This window comes from Lepisosteus platostomus, chromosome 5 (genome assembly GCF_059453375.1).
Source record: "Lepisosteus platostomus isolate fLepPlt1 chromosome 5, fLepPlt1.hap1, whole genome shotgun sequence".
NCBI lineage: Eukaryota > Metazoa > Chordata > Actinopteri > Semionotiformes > Lepisosteidae > Lepisosteus > Lepisosteus platostomus.
The window spans coordinates 53,109,055-53,126,410 of NC_142615.1; the positions used below are offsets into that span (position 1 = coordinate 53,109,055).

Consider the following 17,356-nt stretch of genomic DNA (forward strand, 5'->3'; position numbering starts at 1 on the left):
TGGTGTTGTATGGTATATGGATGATGTTGTAGTACATGCGGAAAATGAAGAACAACTTGAACAGAGGCTCAGGCAAGTATTCCAAAGATTCCAAGACAGAGGCTTAACTTTAAATAAAGATAAGTGCATCTTTGGCCTAAAAGAGATCGAGATACTGGGACATTTGGTCACTGCAGAAGGAATAAAACCAGACCCGAAAAAGGTGAGAGCTGTTTGCAGTGCACCGAGACCTGAGAATGTTGCGCTTCTGCACTTGTTCTTAGGCACTTGTGGATTTTTGATGAAATTAATTCCTAATTATGCAGATATATCAGAACCCTTAGAAAACTAATGAGGAAAGGACAGAAGTGGGAATGGATATCGAAAACTGAGAAAGCCATTGCCGAGTTGAAAAGAGCACTTGTAACTGAACCATGTCTGGCATACTTCAAACTAGATGCATCAACAGTAGTGATCAGTGACGCGAATCCTGTAGGACTTGGAGCAGTATTGCTACAAAGACAAGAAGATGGACAGAACAAACCAGTGGCATATGCAAGTCGCTCACTTACCCCAACAGAAAGGCATTACTCACAAATAGAGCGTGAAGCCTTGGGTTGTGTTTGGGCAGTGGACATATTTATGGGGAGGCAAGTTCACACTTCAAATGGATCATAAACCCCTCATTTATATGTTCAATCCCAAAAAGGCAACATTGTTACCACCCAAGATACAAAGACTTGGATTGAGATTATGGCCTTATGATTACAAAATTGAACACATAGTAGGGAAAACCAATGTCGCAGACTCATTGTCACGTCTTCCTTTACCAGACACAGAAGACACTGGTTATGTAGACACCTATGTTGATGGAGTGCTTTCAATCAGCACTTATGATATGCATGCACTGACACTTGAGGAACTTAAACAAGCAACAAACGAAGATGACACATTGAAATTGTTGATGTCCATAGTGGAAAAAGGACAATGGCCTAATCCAATTCCAGACGAACTGCAGCCATACCACAGGTGTAGGTTGGAGTTATCTACATATGATGGACTGCTTTTAAGAGGACAGAGGATTGTGTTACCGAAAACAAAAATCAGACAAGCACTGAAAATAGCACATGAGACACATCACGGTGTAGTTTGTACAAAACAGTACCTGAGAAGCAACTTTTACTGGCCCAACATGGACAGTGATGTTGAAAGACTAATCAGGAATTGTTCCACTTGTGTGTTGAATCAGCCATTGCAGGAGGATCAACCTCTCCAACCACTTGAATTACCACCAAGGCCTTGGACAAAATTGGGCATTGCCCTGGTAGGTCCCATTCAGAATGAATACATATTGACTGTCATAGACTATTATACTTCTAAACCTGAGGCGGTTGTTGTATCAGACATATCTTCAGCCACAGTTATTAGAGAGCTGATGAACATCTTTGCACGATTTGGTTATCCACTAGAGGTAGTAACAGATAATGGCAGGCAATTCATAGGACAGTTGTTTGAATCATTTCTGACTAATTGTGGAATTAAACACATCTGTGCATCACCTTACTATCTGAGATGTAATGGCAAAATTGAAAGATTTCACAGATACCTGAAAAAGGCCTTAAGAGCAGCTGTGACAGAAGGAAAAAAGAGAGAGAGGAACTCCCTAAGATTCTGCTGACTTATAGATCAACACCACACAGGGCATCTGGAGAAACCCCAGCTAATCTTATCTTTGGGCGTGATATCCGGACTAAACTACCAAACATGGAAAAGAAAGAAGAAGAGCCAAGGGACATTCAAAAGACAAAAGATATCCATAGACATCATGAGGAGTATGCACACAAAATGAAATTATATGCAGACCAGACACATCGAGCAAGGGATCATAACTTCAAGGTCGGTGACGTAGTGTTTGTGGCTGGCCTAGACACCGGTAAATTGGATGCCAAGTTCAAAGACACTCGCTATGTGTTATTGAGAAACACCTCTTGTAACTCTTTTGAGTTAGTGAATGTGGAAGATGGCTCAAAAATAATGAGAAATGTAAAACATCTTTGACACGCTCCTCCATTGGATCTTGATTTTGAATCTGCAGAAACAGAAAATGCTGAGAATACAGGACTTTCTGACGTGCAGGAAGTGCCGAGTCCTCAGACAGTGGAGAGTACATCCGTAGGAGAGCCAGTAACTTTACCCAGAAGTAAAGTAACAACCATTAGTGGCAGGGTTATCAGGAAACCGGCTCATTACAGAGACATTTAAAACTACAGGACTTGCATAGCTCTCCAAATGTTAAATTGCCCTATTTTGTTTGTGTTATCTATGTAGATGTTGCTTAGACTGCTAGAAATGAGGTGATATTTAGAAGTGACTTAAGTAGAAATTGAACTAAAATTTGAGTTGGTACATATAGAAATTGTTGTAAAAAAAGATGAATGTATTGAATAGAAATGAAAGGCTTTATGTACATTTTGTTGTAATAGTTAATAACAGTTTACTGTGTGTTGATATAAAATTGTTACAATTGTATGGTAAAGCTATAGACTTTAAAAATAACAAAGGAAGGGATGTCGTATAGTGAATAGACATCGCGAGACAACAGACCGAGAGAGTAGAAGGCGGGAACATATGGTGTGAGACCGTGATTTGTGTAGTTAATAAAATAGTCTAAATCATATAAGAAAGGCTCTTTATTAAGATACACAACATGCTCGATAAGCTACTGGACACACCCACCCCTCCTCACACAGACCGTGGAAAAGCCCCCGAGTGGGAGGGCTCTCTCTTCCTCCCAGGACCTCTTGGACACGACGCACAGACAGAGCGCGGGGAGCCGCTGCCTGCAAACACGGCTCCAGGCAGGACTCCACTCCGCAGGAGGAGATGGGGGCAGCTTAGCTCCTGTGCAGAGACCTGAGCTGTTGTTGCTGCGGACGCTGTCTTTTCTGTTCTCGGGGTAGGAGTGAATGTTGAGTTGCCCTTAGAAATGAAGCAGAGCACTTCAACGGCACGGGTGTGTGTGTGTGTGCGCCCTGGTGATTCTGGGAGACAGATCGAACCTGGGCTAAAAGAAAGGGGGCTTAGCCCTCTTGCATTTGCTAGATCGAAGTTGTACAACCCATTTGTATCTGCTAGGCAGCGCAGTCGTTGTGCACAAAGAACGCTTTGAAAAGTGTCAAAAGCAAGTCATTCCGAGTTGGTCGTTTGTGTTTTCCATTCAGACGCGAAATGCTGAAATGATCTCTCGGCTCCTCGGTTGTCATTTCTGCTCTGTAAAGGAATCACAGTACGCGTCGGCTTCCAGCACGGTGGGTCAAGACACGATGCCTGGGGTCAGAGAGGACGATGTCTTCCTTGTTAGTATAGTGGTGAGTATCCCTGCCTGTCATGTGGGAGACCGGGGTTTGATTCCCCGACGGGGAATCGCTCTTCTTCTACCTCCTTAGAGAAAGGACTGCCTTTCACTTCTCTGTATTTTCTTTCACAGCGCTGTGCAGCTTTTCATTGCTCTTGCTTTCCTGTTCCTGATGGTAGCGGTTTACAGAACAGAAAGTCCTCATGAGACATACCCTCAAACTCATATCTAACATAAACGAGTGAATTGGCCAAATCGATTACAGACTCACCTAATTGCAATGAAAAGCATCTGCTCATCTTAACGCGCTCTACCAGTGTACTTTTGAAACCATCCGCCATTTCAATAATTCTATGAGTGACTGTGTCTTTCAGAGGGGGCAGCAGGTCGAGCTGTTTAGCAGCTTTTTTTCACACATAATACGTGTCAGCTCTTTTGTTAACAGTAAATAAGGGTGTTCAAAAAAAGTGTCTGTTTATTAGGTGTAAAAATTCCTTAACGTCTTTGATTCTGTCATCAAAGATAAACTGCAATCAGCAAAGATAAAAGGATAATAATCTTTGCATACTGCCCTGTCTTTCTCACACCTGAAGAAGGCTCCACAGCCGAAACAGTGTGTTTCCTTTCTTCTCTTTTCAACATGGAATAATCCTTTACTTGTTCCTTTGCAGCCTACGCATGCTGACGCAGCTACCCACCTGATATATAACATTCCTATAATCACAACTATGAATTTCCACTGTGGGTATTACATGTCACAACGCAGAAATGCAACAGTGACGTGTCGTACAAATGTACATGATAAGTGATTTTGTCTCTCCTACCTTAGTGTCGGAATATTAAGATGTTCTGGTGACAAGGAAGGAGGGAAAAAGTAAATCAGCAGAAGGGGTGCTATTTTGTTGACTGTTAATCCTTACATGTTCATAAGGTCATATTTAAAAAGTAAATACAAAAAAAAAAAGTACAGTAAATTTTCTTATACTTAATGATTTTCATAATTTGTCACATTACCTCAGTGGCAGAATTGTGAGACTATTTAATAATCAGGAGGGAGGGTCATAGCAATAAGCAGAAAGTGCCATCACCCTTTGCTCATCTTTGGTTAACCATATTCTCACAAGCCATGTTCTAAATGTCCCATTGTAGACTGCTATATTAACATTTCTTGCAAAATGCAAGATTTTGAGACTTTTAATAATCAGAAGGCAAGGTCGTGGTAAATATGCAGAAAATGCCAGTGAATGAATGGTTTGCTTTTGTCTTATTTACTTGTCGTCTAACATGCCAGTTTGTGTTATTGTGAGTTTTGAAAATTGGTTTTCGATTTTCTTAAATGTGTTTCATACAAAAATGCAATTTGGATAATCATTATGTACATATTCCCCTTTACTGAGGCTATGTCCAGTAATCCACTCGGATTAGTATTTTTAAAAATAACTATAGAGAGCCATCTACAAGCGAAAGGCGGCATAACATCACAGTAGCATCTTATAAGGTGGAACGAAAAACGCGAATAAGAAGCTGCCGAATAAGAAGCCAACTTCAGCTTCGTTAATGCAGCAGGATTGGGTGAGGTAAGGTGGAAAATATTTCTTCCTCTGCATCCTAACATTTTTGTAGTTGTTCCAGGACTTCTCGCCCCAGATAAAGCTGCCAATACATCACTTGTTTCTACTCCATCAATATCAGCAGTGTTATCGGTACTAAGCTCCACAGCCGAAACATTGTGTTTCCTTTCTTCTCTCCGTGAAAGTCGATTCGATTTGTCAGCGAAACCGAAACTTAACCCTTTTTATAATTGCAGGAAATGCGAGTGTTTAACACGTGTCAGAATCACCAGGAATGTCCAATAAAGACCAACATTGCAACCCCCCAGAAAACCATTTTCACCCATGAAAAATGATCGTCGAATGGCTGGCGGGATACATCATTTATACTCCCGTTGCATTGTGTGGCGGGGGCTCCGTGTCCCCTGAGCGGGGCTGGAGGATCGTTTATTTGCAATTCTTTGGAAAGGAGCTTCTTTCGAAATCAATGCGTGCCTGGATGTTCGCGAACGTGCTCCCTTGTGTTGGCTTGTCCCGCACTGGAAGAGCACAAGGCAAGTCTTCACAAGACAAAAACCTCCAGTGCACAGCACACTGAAAACATTTTTTGGCTGGCGCGTTTTATTTCAAAACAGAAACAGCACCAGTCGAACAAGTCGGCCAGATGCACAGAGCCTCCGCCCTCTTGTGGCTCCTTCTTGCTGCCTTTCCGCTGCCCCGGCGGGCGGCGAGGAGGAAGCGCCGTTTCCTACACATCTGCAGTCGCCATGCGCATTCGCAGCATGTCCCGGGACGTAATTCGGCCTCATTTGCATAACACCAGACCGGCTACGCAAGCTCACATCGTGCGCCTGCCAAACACCGAACAAACACCGGAGCCTTTTCAGCAATTTCCAAAAAACGGGCCTGCTCGCCTGCCCACAAGGCTCCATCTCTTACCCGCTCTCCAGAGCCTGCTGTCTTCTGTGCTGTTCTCTCGGCACCGCTGCAGCGCACACAACTCCTGCAGCGCGGGGAGAGAGTTTCCACGCTCCGCCGCAGGGAAGGCTCGCTCCGTGCGCACACGTCCTTTCAATGCCAGTTCAACAAGTGCTCCGCATTAGCAGCGTCGGGGCTCCGGCGTGTCGCACCTCACCTCACCTCGCACAGCCCCCTCCTTGAATGTCTGGCGCTGGGCATGCCCCGCTCTCCTCCACCTTATCTTATCGCGTGTGACCACCGACAATGGCCACAATGCCGGGGAATGGCACCTGTAAAGTGTTAATTGGGGCACAGGACAGCCCGTCTCGTCTCGGGGTCTGGCTTCAAAGACAATACAGCAAACACAGCGGGGCGGGGGAAGAAGACGACATGACACATGCAGGTACATTCAGCTCCAGCGGGAAAGAGTCATTTGTCGGTCTTTTCAAGTGCTGGGAGCCAAGTAATCCTTCGCTTGTATCGTTTCTCCCCGATGACTAGATCTCACCCTGCGACTCTTGACTGGGCTCACCCACGGCAGCCCAGCAGGTGTGAGCCTAGCCGGCACCCGGATGGGAGATTCCCCCCGGAAAAGCTCAGGTTGCTACTGCTCCTGCAAGAGGTGTGACTGGGACCAGTAGGGAGCGCTCACCCTGCGGTCTGTGTGGCTTTCTTATGCCCCAGCATCCTGATGGCGACACTCTGCTGCACAAACAGGCGCCGTCCTTCGGGGAAGGCGTAAAACTGAGGTCCCGACCCTCCATGGCCATTAAGAAATCTCTCAAAAAGAGACGTCGGGGGTGTCACTCTGGTGTTAGTGTTCCCCTTTACCAATCAGTCGGAGTCTCCTCCTAATCCCCGTCTCATATGTAACAATCAATGACAAGGCCCCCCTGTCCCGCGATATTGTACTTGTCTCCTGGCCGCTTGCTGGCGCCGTGAGATTTAGTACTCGCGCAAGAGACCGGGGGCAGAGCGCGAACGCGGTCCCCCGCCCCCCACAAAGTGTGCGCTCCAGGTTCCCTCTCGGGGCTCTGCAACACAGCGGAAAGGCAGCGAGAAGGAGCCTCTTGCTCTGACGCCGCAAGGCCACAAGAGGGCGGAGGCGCCGCGCGCCCGGCCGACGTGTTGGACTGTTGCGCTTTATGTGCTGAAATAAACACGCGACAGCCCAGAAATGTTTTCAGAGTGCTGTGCACTGGAGGTTTTTGTCTTGTGAAGACTTGCCTTGTGCTCCTCCTTGCAGTTTGTTTGTTCTCCTCCAGTGCGGGACAAGCCAACACAAGGGAGCACATTCGCCAACATCCAGGTACGCAATGCGATTTGGAAAGAAGCTCCTTTCCAAAGAGTTGCACACGAACGATCCTTCAGTCCCGCTCGGGGGGCACAGAGCCCCAGCCACACACAGCTTCAAGTAGCGAGTCAGGCGCCATGGCTTTCGCTTGCGGCCACACCACCCTGAATGTGCCTGATTTCGTCTGATCTCGAAAGCTAAGCGGAGTTGGGCCTGGTTAGTACTTGGATGGGAGACTGTCTGGGATTACCAGGTGCTGCAAGCTTTTGCTCTCTCGGCCAGCAGGGGTCACCGTTGGTGCCTTAGGCTTTGGGAGGAAAACCTGGAGGATGGAAAGGTGATCTATAGCCTCATCTCTAGAGATGTTTTGTTGCTATGGCATGTGTTTGACCCATATAAAAAAAAACCCGTTTGTAAAACGAATATCGAAGCTGCCTCTAAATCTGCAAATGAAGATGAGTCGATAAACCACTTGTTTTTCGTGTAACTATACATATATTCATTTATTACTGATTTCATTCATTGAGCAGGGATACAATAGAGGTACAGCCATTCACTGTTTGACATGTCTGCACTGGTACAGAACCTAGCAATCAGAAAACGGGTGAAACTGTCTTGAGAATTAGCATACAGTACCGAGGCCCCCATGACCAAATAAATTGGCCTTAATAATGCAGACTACAGCAAAACGACTGACTTTGAAAAGGGAATGAATGTCCGGAAGGAGTAGTGTAACCAGCTTGAAATGCTTCTCCGGACCTCTAACTAAAAGAAACTGGGAACCAGCAGTGGCTTTCGAACTGGGATCCTATCGCAGCACGTGGTGTCATAGCTCTTCCGTATCCGATATTGGACCAAGCACATCAGGGGAGAGCGCGAACGCAGTCCCCCACTACCAGAAATAATGCAGTCGAGATTCCCACATTTGGGGAATTCGCAGGGGTCAGCACAGCCGGAGTGCAATGGCCGAGCCTCGCCCTGGGTGAATCGATTTTTTAAGAACTTTATTTTCTTTTCACAAAAAAATACAGGACATCACAAATTAGAAAGCTTTACATTAATATACATACTTAAAACAGTATATATGATCACATCTCATTACATTTTGACACGGTACCAGTTACATAGCAACAATTTTTTTTTCTGGTGTAAATCACATTCTTTACTTAAACATGATAATGTTTTTCACAGTTTCTTGAGATATTGACCTATGCTCTCTATTTCCCACAGATTTTCTGCTTCCTCCCTCCTTTCTCTCCACAGATCTCTGAGGTAATAGTTCTCTTGGGTGATGAACAGGGCCAGGCTACCTGCTGCCTTGACTGGGACCTCGATGCCTTTGAACAGCCCCATGTTCCTCACTCTCCACAGGGCGTCTTTCCCACTGTTCACCACGGCCCAGATCCTGTCAAACAAGTCAGGAGGAAGTTTGACAGGAGAGATGCCGTTGTAGCGGCAATGCTTGTTAATAAGACAGAATTAAGCGGTGGTATGCTGTCCTAAATGAGGCCCCATCTCACCTTCCATCTCTGTGGTGCAGCCACAGAGAAAGTATTCATGCAGGCTGATTTAAGATGTTTTCTTTTGATAAGGGACAGCTCCCAGATGGGGATGCACTTAGCTAAGCCTGGCTATCATGATCAATGGTCATCCATTGGCGCCTATCTGTCTAGGGAGTGCCAAATGGACATCTGGACTGCATTCCTAAGTGTCAAGAGTAAGTGACTCATATCTCACGCAGGGCGTGGTAATACCACGTGGGTCTCCAATGCCCGCCAAACTCTCAACCAATCAGCACACACCTGTGTCTTGGTCAAAAAGTGAGCGCAAGCTCAGATCGGGGCTCTCCTTGGCCATTGTCGCACATCCTCAGAGACAATCATGTGACAACTGCTGTTGTCTGCAAAGGGACTTGGACTTTGTTATAAGCGCAAGGCCGAGGATCCCGTACGTACTCAGAATTCAGAAAGCTTTTAAGCGCAGGAGGCGCCCTATCCCCGCTCGCTCGCTCACTCCCCTGTTCACACGTGCAGTGCGGCTTGTCCGTCTGTTTATTTGTCAGCTTTGGCGAGACACGGGTGCTTGTGTATTAGCGTGAGCGTTTTTTATTCTGATCAGGAACAGTTTTACAAGTCCGCAAAAGATCGAGGAAAGGTTTATCGCCAGCTGAAAAGAGACACAGCGCTTCGGCTGTGGAGACTTGTTCGGCTGGCGTTCGGAGAGTCGCGTTTTTCAGAATTGTATTGAGATCGTTTTCCACAGAGCTCAGATGTCAAAGCACAGCAGCAGCTCTCCACAGCGATCCTCTATAGCGCCCTTTCTCCCGCAGCTCCGTCCTCATTGGAAGGAAGCAAGAGTGAAAGGCTGAAGTTAAATAGAGCGGGGACGAAGGCAGGGAAGAGAGAGAACGTGGGAAGAAGAGAAAAACGCAAGGGAAAAAAAACAGCGTCGTAAAAGAGGTGACGGAGCTGTCCTCTCAATAAGAAGGGTGCCAGCGAGCCTTGCTCTCGCTTACGGCCACACCCCCTTGAGCACGCCTGATCTCGTCTGATCTCGGAAGCTAAACAGGGATGGGCCTGGTTAGTACTTGGATGGGAGACCGCCTGGGAATGCCAGGTGCTGTAAGCTTTTAAGCGCAGGAGGCGCCCTATCCCCGCTCGCTCGCTCATTCCCCTGTTCACACGTGCAGTGCGGCTTGTCCGTCTGTTTATTTGTCAGCTTTGGCGAGACACGGGTGCTTGTGTATTAGCGTGAGCGTTTTTTATTCTGATCAGGAACAGTTTAACAAGTCCGCAAAGAATCGAGGAAAGGTTTATCGCCAGCTGAAAAGAGACACAGCGCTTCGGCTGTGGAGACTTGTTCGGCTGGCGTTCGGAGAGTCGCGTTTTTCAGAATTGTATTGAGATCGTTTTCCACAGAGCTCAGATGTCTAAGCACAGCAGCAGCTCTCCACAGCGATCCTCTATAGCGCCCTTTCTCCCGCAGCTCCGTCCTCATTGGAAGGAAGCAAGAGTGAAAGGCTGAAGTGAAATAGAGCAGGGACGAAGGCAGTGAAGAGAGAGAACGTGGGAAGAAGAGAAAAACGCAAGGGAAAAAAAGCAGCGTCGAAAAAGAGGTGACGGAGCTGTCCTCTCAATAAGAAGGGTGCCAGCGAACTTTGCTCTCGCTTACGGCCACACCCCCTTGAGCACGCCTGATCTCGTCTGATCTCGGAAGCTAAACAGGGATGGGCCTGGTTAGTACTTGGATGGGAGACCGCCTGGGAATACCAGGTGCTGTAAGCTTTTAAGCGCAGGAGGCGCCCTATCCCCGCTCGCTCGCTCATTCCCCTGTTCACACGTGCAGTGCGGCTTGTCCGTCTGTTTATTTGTCAGCTTTGGCGAGACACGGGTGCTTGTGTATTAGCATGAGCGTTTTTTATTCTGATCAGGAACAGTTTTACAAGTCTGCAAAGGATCGAGGAAAGGTTTATCGCCAGCTGAAAAGAGACACAGCGCTTCGGCTGTGGAGACTTGTTCGGCTGGCGTTCGGAGAGTCGCGTTTTTCAGAATTGTATTGAGATCGTTTTCCACAGAGCTCAGATGTCAAAGCACAGCAGCAGCTCTCCACAGCAATCCTCTATAGCGCCCTTTCTCCCGCAGCTCCGTCCTCATTGGAAGGAAGCAAGAGTGAAAGGCTGAAGTGAAATAGAGCGGGGACGAAGGCAGTGAAGAGAGAGAACGTGGGAAGAAGAGAAAAACGCAAGGGAAAAAAAGCAGCGTCGTAAAAGAGGTGACGGAGCTGTCCTCTCAATAAGAAGGGTGCCAGCGAGCCTTGCTCTCGCTTATGGCCACACCCCCTTGAGCACGCCTGATCTCGTCTGATCTCGGAAGCTAAACAGGGATGGGCTTGGTTAGTACTTGGATGAGAGACCGCCTGGGAGTACCAGGTGCTGTAAGCTTTTAAGCGCAGGAGGCGCCCTATCCCCGCTCGCTCGCTCATTCCCCTGTTCACACGTGCAGTGCGGCTTGTCCGTCTGTTTATTTGTCAGCTTTGGTGAGACACGGGTGCTTGTGTATTAGCGTGAGCGTTTTTTATTCTGATCAGGAACAGTTTTACAAGTCCGCAAAGGATCGAGGAAAGGTTTATCGCCAGCTGAAAAGAGACACAGCGCTTCGGCTGTGGAGACTTGTTCGGCTGGCGTTCGGAGAGTCGCGTTTTTCAGAATTGTATTGAGATCGTTTTCCACAGAGCTCAGATGTCAAAGCACAGCAGCAGCTCTCCACAGCGATCCTCTATAGCGCCCTTTCTCCCGCAGCTCCGTCCTCATTGGAAGGAAGCAAGAGTGAAAGGCTGAAGTGAAATAGAGCGGGGACGAAGGCAGTGAAGAGAGAGAACGTGGGAAGAAGAGAAAAACGCAAGGGAAAAAAGCAGCGTCGTAAAAGGTGACGGAGCTGTCCTCTCAATAAGAAGGGTGCCAGCGAGCCTTGCTCTCGCTTACGGCCACACCCCCTTGAGCACGCCTGATCTCGTCTGATCTCAGAATCTAAACAGGGATGGGCCTGGTTAGTACTTGGATGGGAGACCGCCTGGGAATACCAGGTGCTGTAAGCTTTTAAGCACAGGAGGCGCCCTATCCCCGCTCGCTCGCTCATTCCCCTGTTCACACGTGCAGTGCGGCTTGTCCGTCTGTTTATTTGTCAGCTTTGGCGAGACACGGGTGCTTGTGTATTAGCGTGAGCGTTTTTTATTCTGATCAGGAACAGTTTAACAAGTCCGCAAAGGATCGAGGAAAGGTTTATCGCCAGCTGAAAAGAGACACAGCGCTTCGGCTGTGGAGACTTGTTCGGCTGGCGTTCGGAGAGTCGCGTTTTTCAGAATTGTATTGAGATCGTTTTCCACAGAGCTCAGATGTCAAAGCACAGCAGCAGCTCTCCACAGCGATCCTCTATAGCGCCCTTTCTCCCGCAGCTCCGTCCTCATTGGAAGGAAGCAAGAGTGAAAGGCTGAAGTGAAATAGAGCGGGGACGAAGGCAGTGAAGAGAGAGAACGTGGGAAGAAGAGAAAAACGCAAGGGAAAAAAAGCAGCGTCGTAAAAGAGGTGACGGAGCTGTCCTCTCAATAAGAAGGGTGCCAGCGAGCCTTGCTCTCGCTTACGGCCACACCCCCTTGAGCACGCCTGATCTCGTCTGATCTCGGAAGCTAAACAGGGATGGGCCTGGTTAGTACTTGGATGGGAGACCGCCTGGGAATACCAGGTGCTGTAAGCTTTTAAGCGAAGGAGGCGCCCTATCCCCGCGCGCTCGCTCATTCCCCTGTTCACACGTGCAGTGCGGCTTGTCCGTCTGTTTATTTGTCAGCTTTGGCGAGACACGGGTGCTTGTGTATTAGCGTGAGCGTTTTTTATTCTGATCAGGAACAGTTTTACAAGTCCGCAAAGGATCGAGGAAAGGTTTATCGCCAGCTGAAAAGAGACACAGCGCTTCGGCTGTGGAGACTTGTTCGGCTGGCGTTCGGAGAGTCGCGTTTTTCAGAATTGTATTGAGATCGTTTTCCACAGAGCTCAGATGTCAAAGCACAGCAGCAGCTCTCCACAGCAATCCTCTATAGCGCCCTTTCTCCCGCAGCTCCGTCCTCATTGGAAGGAAGCAAGAGTGAAAGGCTGAAGTGAAATAGAGCGGGGACGAAGGCAGTGAAGAGAGAGAACGTGGGAAGAAGAGAAAAACGCAAGGGAAAAAAGCAGCGTCGTAAAAGGTGACGGAGCTGTCCTCTCAATAAGAAGGGTGCCAGCGAGCCTTGCTCTCGCTTACGGCCACACCCCCTTGAGCACGCCTGATCTCGTCTGATCTCAGAATCTAAACAGGGATGGGCCTGGTTAGTACTTGGATGGGAGACCGCCTGGGAATACCAGGTGCTGTAAGCTTTTAAGCACAGGAGGCGCCCTATCCCCGCTCGCTCGCTCATTCCCCTGTTCACACGTGCAGTGCGGCTTGTCCGTCTGTTTATTTGTCAGCTTTGGCGAGACACGGGTGCTTGTGTATTAGCGTGAGCGTTTTTTATTCTGATCAGGAACAGTTTAACAAGTCCGCAAAGGATCGAGGAAAGGTTTATCGCCAGCTGAAAAGAGACACAGCGCTTCGGCTGTGGAGACTTGTTCGGCTGGCGTTCGGAGAGTCGCGTTTTTCAGAATTGTATTGAGATCGTTTTCCACAGAGCTCAGATGTCAAAGCACAGCAGCAGCTCTCCACAGCGATCCTCTATAGCGCCCTTTCTCCCGCAGCTCCGTCCTCATTGGAAGGAAGCAAGAGTGAAAGGCTGAAGTGAAATAGAGCGGGGACGAAGGCAGTGAAGAGAGAGAACGTGGGAAGAAGAGAAAAACGCAAGGGAAAAAAAGCAGCGTCGTAAAAGAGGTGACGGAGCTGTCCTCTCAATAAGAAGGGTGCCAGCGAGCCTTGCTCTCGCTTACGGCCACACCCCCTTGAGCACGCCTGATCTCGTCTGATCTCAGAATCTAAACAGGGATGGGCCTGGTTAGTACTTGGATGGGAGACCGCCTGGGAATACCAGGTGCTGTAAGCTTTTAAGCACAGGAGGCGCCCTATCCCCGCTCGCTCGCTCATTCCCCTGTTCACACGTGCAGTGCGGCTTGTCCGTCTGTTTATTTGTCAGCTTTGGCGAGACACGGGTGCTTGTGTATTAGCGTGAGCGTTTTTTATTCTGATCAGGAACAGTTTAACAAGTCCGCAAAGGATCGAGGAAAGGTTTATCGCCAGCTGAAAAGAGACACAGCGCTTCGGCTGTGGAGACTTGTTCGGCTGGCGTTCGGAGAGTCGCGTTTTTCAGAATTGTATTGAGATCGTTTTCCACAAAGCTCAGATGTCAAAGCACAGCAGCAGCTCTCCACAGCGATCCTCTATAGCGCCCTTTCTCCCGCAGCTCCGTCCTCATTGGAAGGAAGCAAGAGTGAAAGGCTGAAGTGAAATAGAGCGGGGACGAAGGCAGTGAAGAGAGAGAACGTGGGAAGAAGAGAAAAACGCAAGGGAAAAAAAGCAGCGTCGTAAAAGAGGTGACGGAGCTGTCCTCTCAATAAGAAGGGTGCCAGCGAGCCTTGCTCTCGCTTACGGCCACACCCCCTTGAGCACGCCTGATCTCGTCTGATCTCGGAAGCTAAACAGGGATGGGCCTGGTTAGTACTTGGATGGGAGACCGCCTGGGAATACCAGGTGCTGTAAGCTTTTAAGCGAAGGAGGCGCCCTATCCCCGCTCGCTCGCTCATTCCCCTGTTCACACGTGCAGTGCGGCTTGTCCGTCTGTTTATTTGTCAGCTTTGGCGAGACACGGGTGCTTGTGTATTAGCGTGAGCGTTTTTTATTCTGATCAGGAACAGTTTTACAAGTCCGCAAAGGATCGAGGAAAGGTTTATCGCCAGCTGAAAAGAGACACAGCGCTTCGGCTGTGGAGACTTGTTCGGCTGGCGTTCGGAGAGTCGCGTTTTTCAGAATTGTATTGAGATCGTTTTCAACAGAGCTCAGATGTCAAAGCACAGCAGCAGCTCTCCACAGCGATCCTCTATAGCGCCCTTTCTCCCGCAGCTCCGTCCTCATTGGAAGGAAGCAAGAGTGAAAGGCTGAAGTGAAATAGAGCGGGGACGAAGGCAGTGAAGAGAGAGAACGTGGGAAGAAGAGAAAAACGCAAGGGAAAAAGAGCAGCGTCGTAAAAGAGGTGACGGAGCTGTCCTCTCAATAAGAAGGGTGCCAGCGAGCCTTGCTCTCGCTTACGGCCACACCCCCTTGAGCACCCCTGATTTCGTCTGATCTCGGAAGCTAAACAGGGATGGGCCTGGTTAGTACTTGGATGGGAGACCGCCTGGGAATACCAGGTGCTGTAAGCTTTTAAGCGCAGGAGGCGCCCTATCCCCGCTCGCTCGCTCATTCCCCTGTTCACACGTGCAGTGCGGCTTGTCCGTCTGTTTGTCAGCTTTGGCGAGACGCGGGTGCTTGTGTATTAGCGTGAGCGTTTTTTATTCTGATCAGGAACAGTTTTACAAGTCCGCAAAGGATCGAGGAAAGGTTTATCGCCAGCTGAAAAGAGACACAGCGCTTCGGCTGTGGAGACTTGTTCGGCAGGCGTTCGGAGAGTCGCGTTTTTCAGAATTGTATTGAGATCGTTTTCCACAGAGCTCAGATGTCAAAGCACAGCAGCAGCTCTCCACAGCGATCCTCTATAGCGCCCTTTCTCCCGCAGCTCCGTCCTCATTGGAAGGAAGCAAGAGTGAAAGGCTGAAGTGAAATAGAGCGGGGACGAAGGCAGTGAAGAAAGAGAACGTGGGAAGAAGAGAAAAACGCAAGGGAAAAAAAGCAGCGTCGTAAAAGAGGTGACGGAGCTGTCCTCTCAATAAGAAGGGTGCCAGCGAGCCTTGCTCTCGCTTACGGCCACACCCCCTTGAGCACGCCTGATTTCATCTGATGTCGGAAGCTAAACAGGGATGGGCCTGGTTAGTACTTGGATGGGAGACCGCCTGGGAATACCAGGTGCTGTAAGCTTTTAAGCGCAGGAGGCGCCCTATCCCCGCTCGCTCGCTCATTCCCCTGTTCACACGTGCAGTGCGGCTTGTCCGTCTGTTTATTTGTCAGCTTTGGCGAGACACGGGTGCTTGTGTATTAGCGTGAGCGTTTTTTATTCTGATCAGGAACAGTTTTACAAGTCCGCAAAGGATCGAGGAAAGGTTTATCGCCAGCTGAAAAGAGACACAGCGCTTCGGCTGTGGAGACTTGTTAGGCTGGCGTTCGGAGAGTCGCGTTTTTCAGAATTGTATTGAGATCGTTTTCCACAGAGCTCAGATGTCAAAGCACAGCAGCAGCTCTCCACAGCGATCCTCTATAGCGCCCTTTCTCCCGCAGCTCCGTCCTCATTGGAAGGAAGCAAAAGTGAAAGGCTGAAGTGAAATAGAGCGGGGACGAAGGCAGTGAAGAGAGAGAACGTGGGAAGAAGAGAAAAACGCAAGGGAAAAAGAGCAGCGTCATAAAAGAGGTGACGGAGCTGTCCTCTCAATAAGAAGGGTGCCAGCGAGCCTTGCTCTCGCTTACGGCCACACCCCCTTGAGCACGCCTGATCTCGTCTGATCTCGGAAGCTAAACAGGGATGGGCCTGGTTAGTACTTGGATGGAGACCGCCTGGGAGTACCATGTGCTGTAAGCTTTTAAGCGCAGGAGGCGCCCTATCCCCCCTCGCTCGCTCATTCCCCTGTTCACACGTGCAGTGCGGCTTGTCCGTCTGTTTATTTGTCAGCTTTGGCGAGACACGGGTGCTTGTGTATTAGCGTGAGCGTTTTTTATTCTGATCAGGAACAGTTTTACAAGTCCGCAAAGGATCGAGGAAAGGTTTATCGCCAGCTGAAAAGAGACACAGCGCTTCGGCTGTGGAGACTTGTTCGGCTGGCGTTCGGAGAGTCGCGTTTTTCAGAATTGTATTGAGATCGTTTTCCACAGAGCTCAGATGTCAAAGCACAGCAGCAGCTCTCCACAGCGATCCTCTATAGCGCCCTTTCTCCCGCAGCTCCGTCCTCATTGGAAGGAAGCAAGAGTGAAAGGCTGAAGTGAAATAGAGCGGGGACGAAGGCAGTGAAGAGAGAGAACGTGGGAAGAAGAGAAAAACGCAAGGGAAAAAAAGCAGCGTCGTAAAAGAGGTGACGGAGCTGTCCTCTCAATAAGAAGGGTGCCAGCGAGCCTTGCTCTTGCTTACGGCCACACCCCCTTGAGCACACCTAATCTCGTCTGATCTCGGAAGCTAAACAGGGATGGGCCTGGTTAGTACTTGGATGGGAGACCGCCTGGGAATACCAGGTGCTGTAAGCTTTTAAGCGCAGGAGGCGCCCTATCCCCGCTCGCTCGCTCATTCCCCTGTTCACACGTGCAGTGCGGCTTGTCCGTCTGTTTATTTGTCAGCGTTGGCGAGACGCGGGTGCTTGTGTATTAGCGTGAGCGTTTTTTATTCTGATCATGAACAGTTTAACAAGTCCGCAAAGGATCGAGGAAAGGTTTATCGCCAGCTGAAAAGAGACACAGCGCTTCGGCTGTGGAGACTTGTTCGGCTGGCGTTCGGAGAGTCGCGTTTTTCAGAATTGTATTGAGATCGTTTTCCACAGAGCTCAGATGTCAAAGCACAGCAGCAGCTCTCCACAGCGATCCTCTATAGCGCCCTTTCTCCCGCAGCTCCGTCCTCATTGGAAGGAAGCAAGAG

General features: G+C 48.9%; 5 non-coding genes and 9 pseudogenes across 5 annotated transcripts; 13 read left to right on the top strand and 1 right to left on the bottom strand.

The window, feature by feature from the left end:
- The first annotated feature begins 7,284 nt into the window (after positions 1–7,284).
- LOC148669236 (5S ribosomal RNA) lies at positions 7,285–7,403 on the top strand (annotated as a pseudogene).
- A 599-nt stretch (positions 7,404–8,002) lies between these two features.
- Positions 8,003–8,167, bottom strand: LOC148669237 (U1 spliceosomal RNA). The gene has a single exon (XR_015937678.1). It is a non-coding gene; the product is annotated as a U1 spliceosomal RNA (small nuclear RNA).
- A 1,480-nt stretch (positions 8,168–9,647) lies between these two features.
- Positions 9,648–9,766, top strand: LOC148669238 (5S ribosomal RNA). Its single transcript, XR_015938465.1, has one exon. It is a non-coding gene; the product is annotated as a 5S ribosomal RNA (ribosomal RNA).
- A 537-nt stretch (positions 9,767–10,303) lies between these two features.
- Positions 10,304–10,422, top strand: LOC148669239 (5S ribosomal RNA). The gene has a single exon (XR_015937666.1). It is a non-coding gene; the product is annotated as a 5S ribosomal RNA (ribosomal RNA).
- A 537-nt stretch (positions 10,423–10,959) lies between these two features.
- On the top strand, positions 10,960–11,078 carry LOC148669240 (5S ribosomal RNA; annotated as a pseudogene).
- Positions 11,079–11,612: 534 nt separating this feature from the next.
- LOC148669241 (5S ribosomal RNA) lies at positions 11,613–11,731 on the top strand (annotated as a pseudogene).
- Positions 11,732–12,268: 537 nt separating this feature from the next.
- Positions 12,269–12,387, top strand: LOC148669242 (5S ribosomal RNA). Its single transcript, XR_015937668.1, has one exon. It is a non-coding gene; the product is annotated as a 5S ribosomal RNA (ribosomal RNA).
- A 534-nt stretch (positions 12,388–12,921) lies between these two features.
- Positions 12,922–13,040, top strand: LOC148669243 (5S ribosomal RNA; annotated as a pseudogene).
- Positions 13,041–13,577: 537 nt separating this feature from the next.
- On the top strand, positions 13,578–13,696 carry LOC148669244 (5S ribosomal RNA; annotated as a pseudogene).
- A 537-nt stretch (positions 13,697–14,233) lies between these two features.
- LOC148669245 (5S ribosomal RNA) lies at positions 14,234–14,352 on the top strand. The gene has a single exon (XR_015937669.1). It is a non-coding gene; the product is annotated as a 5S ribosomal RNA (ribosomal RNA).
- A 537-nt stretch (positions 14,353–14,889) lies between these two features.
- On the top strand, positions 14,890–15,008 carry LOC148669246 (5S ribosomal RNA; annotated as a pseudogene).
- Positions 15,009–15,541: 533 nt separating this feature from the next.
- LOC148669247 (5S ribosomal RNA) lies at positions 15,542–15,660 on the top strand (annotated as a pseudogene).
- A 537-nt stretch (positions 15,661–16,197) lies between these two features.
- On the top strand, positions 16,198–16,315 carry LOC148669248 (5S ribosomal RNA; annotated as a pseudogene).
- A 537-nt stretch (positions 16,316–16,852) lies between these two features.
- On the top strand, positions 16,853–16,971 carry LOC148669249 (5S ribosomal RNA; annotated as a pseudogene).
- The last annotated feature ends 385 nt before the right edge of the window (positions 16,972–17,356 follow it).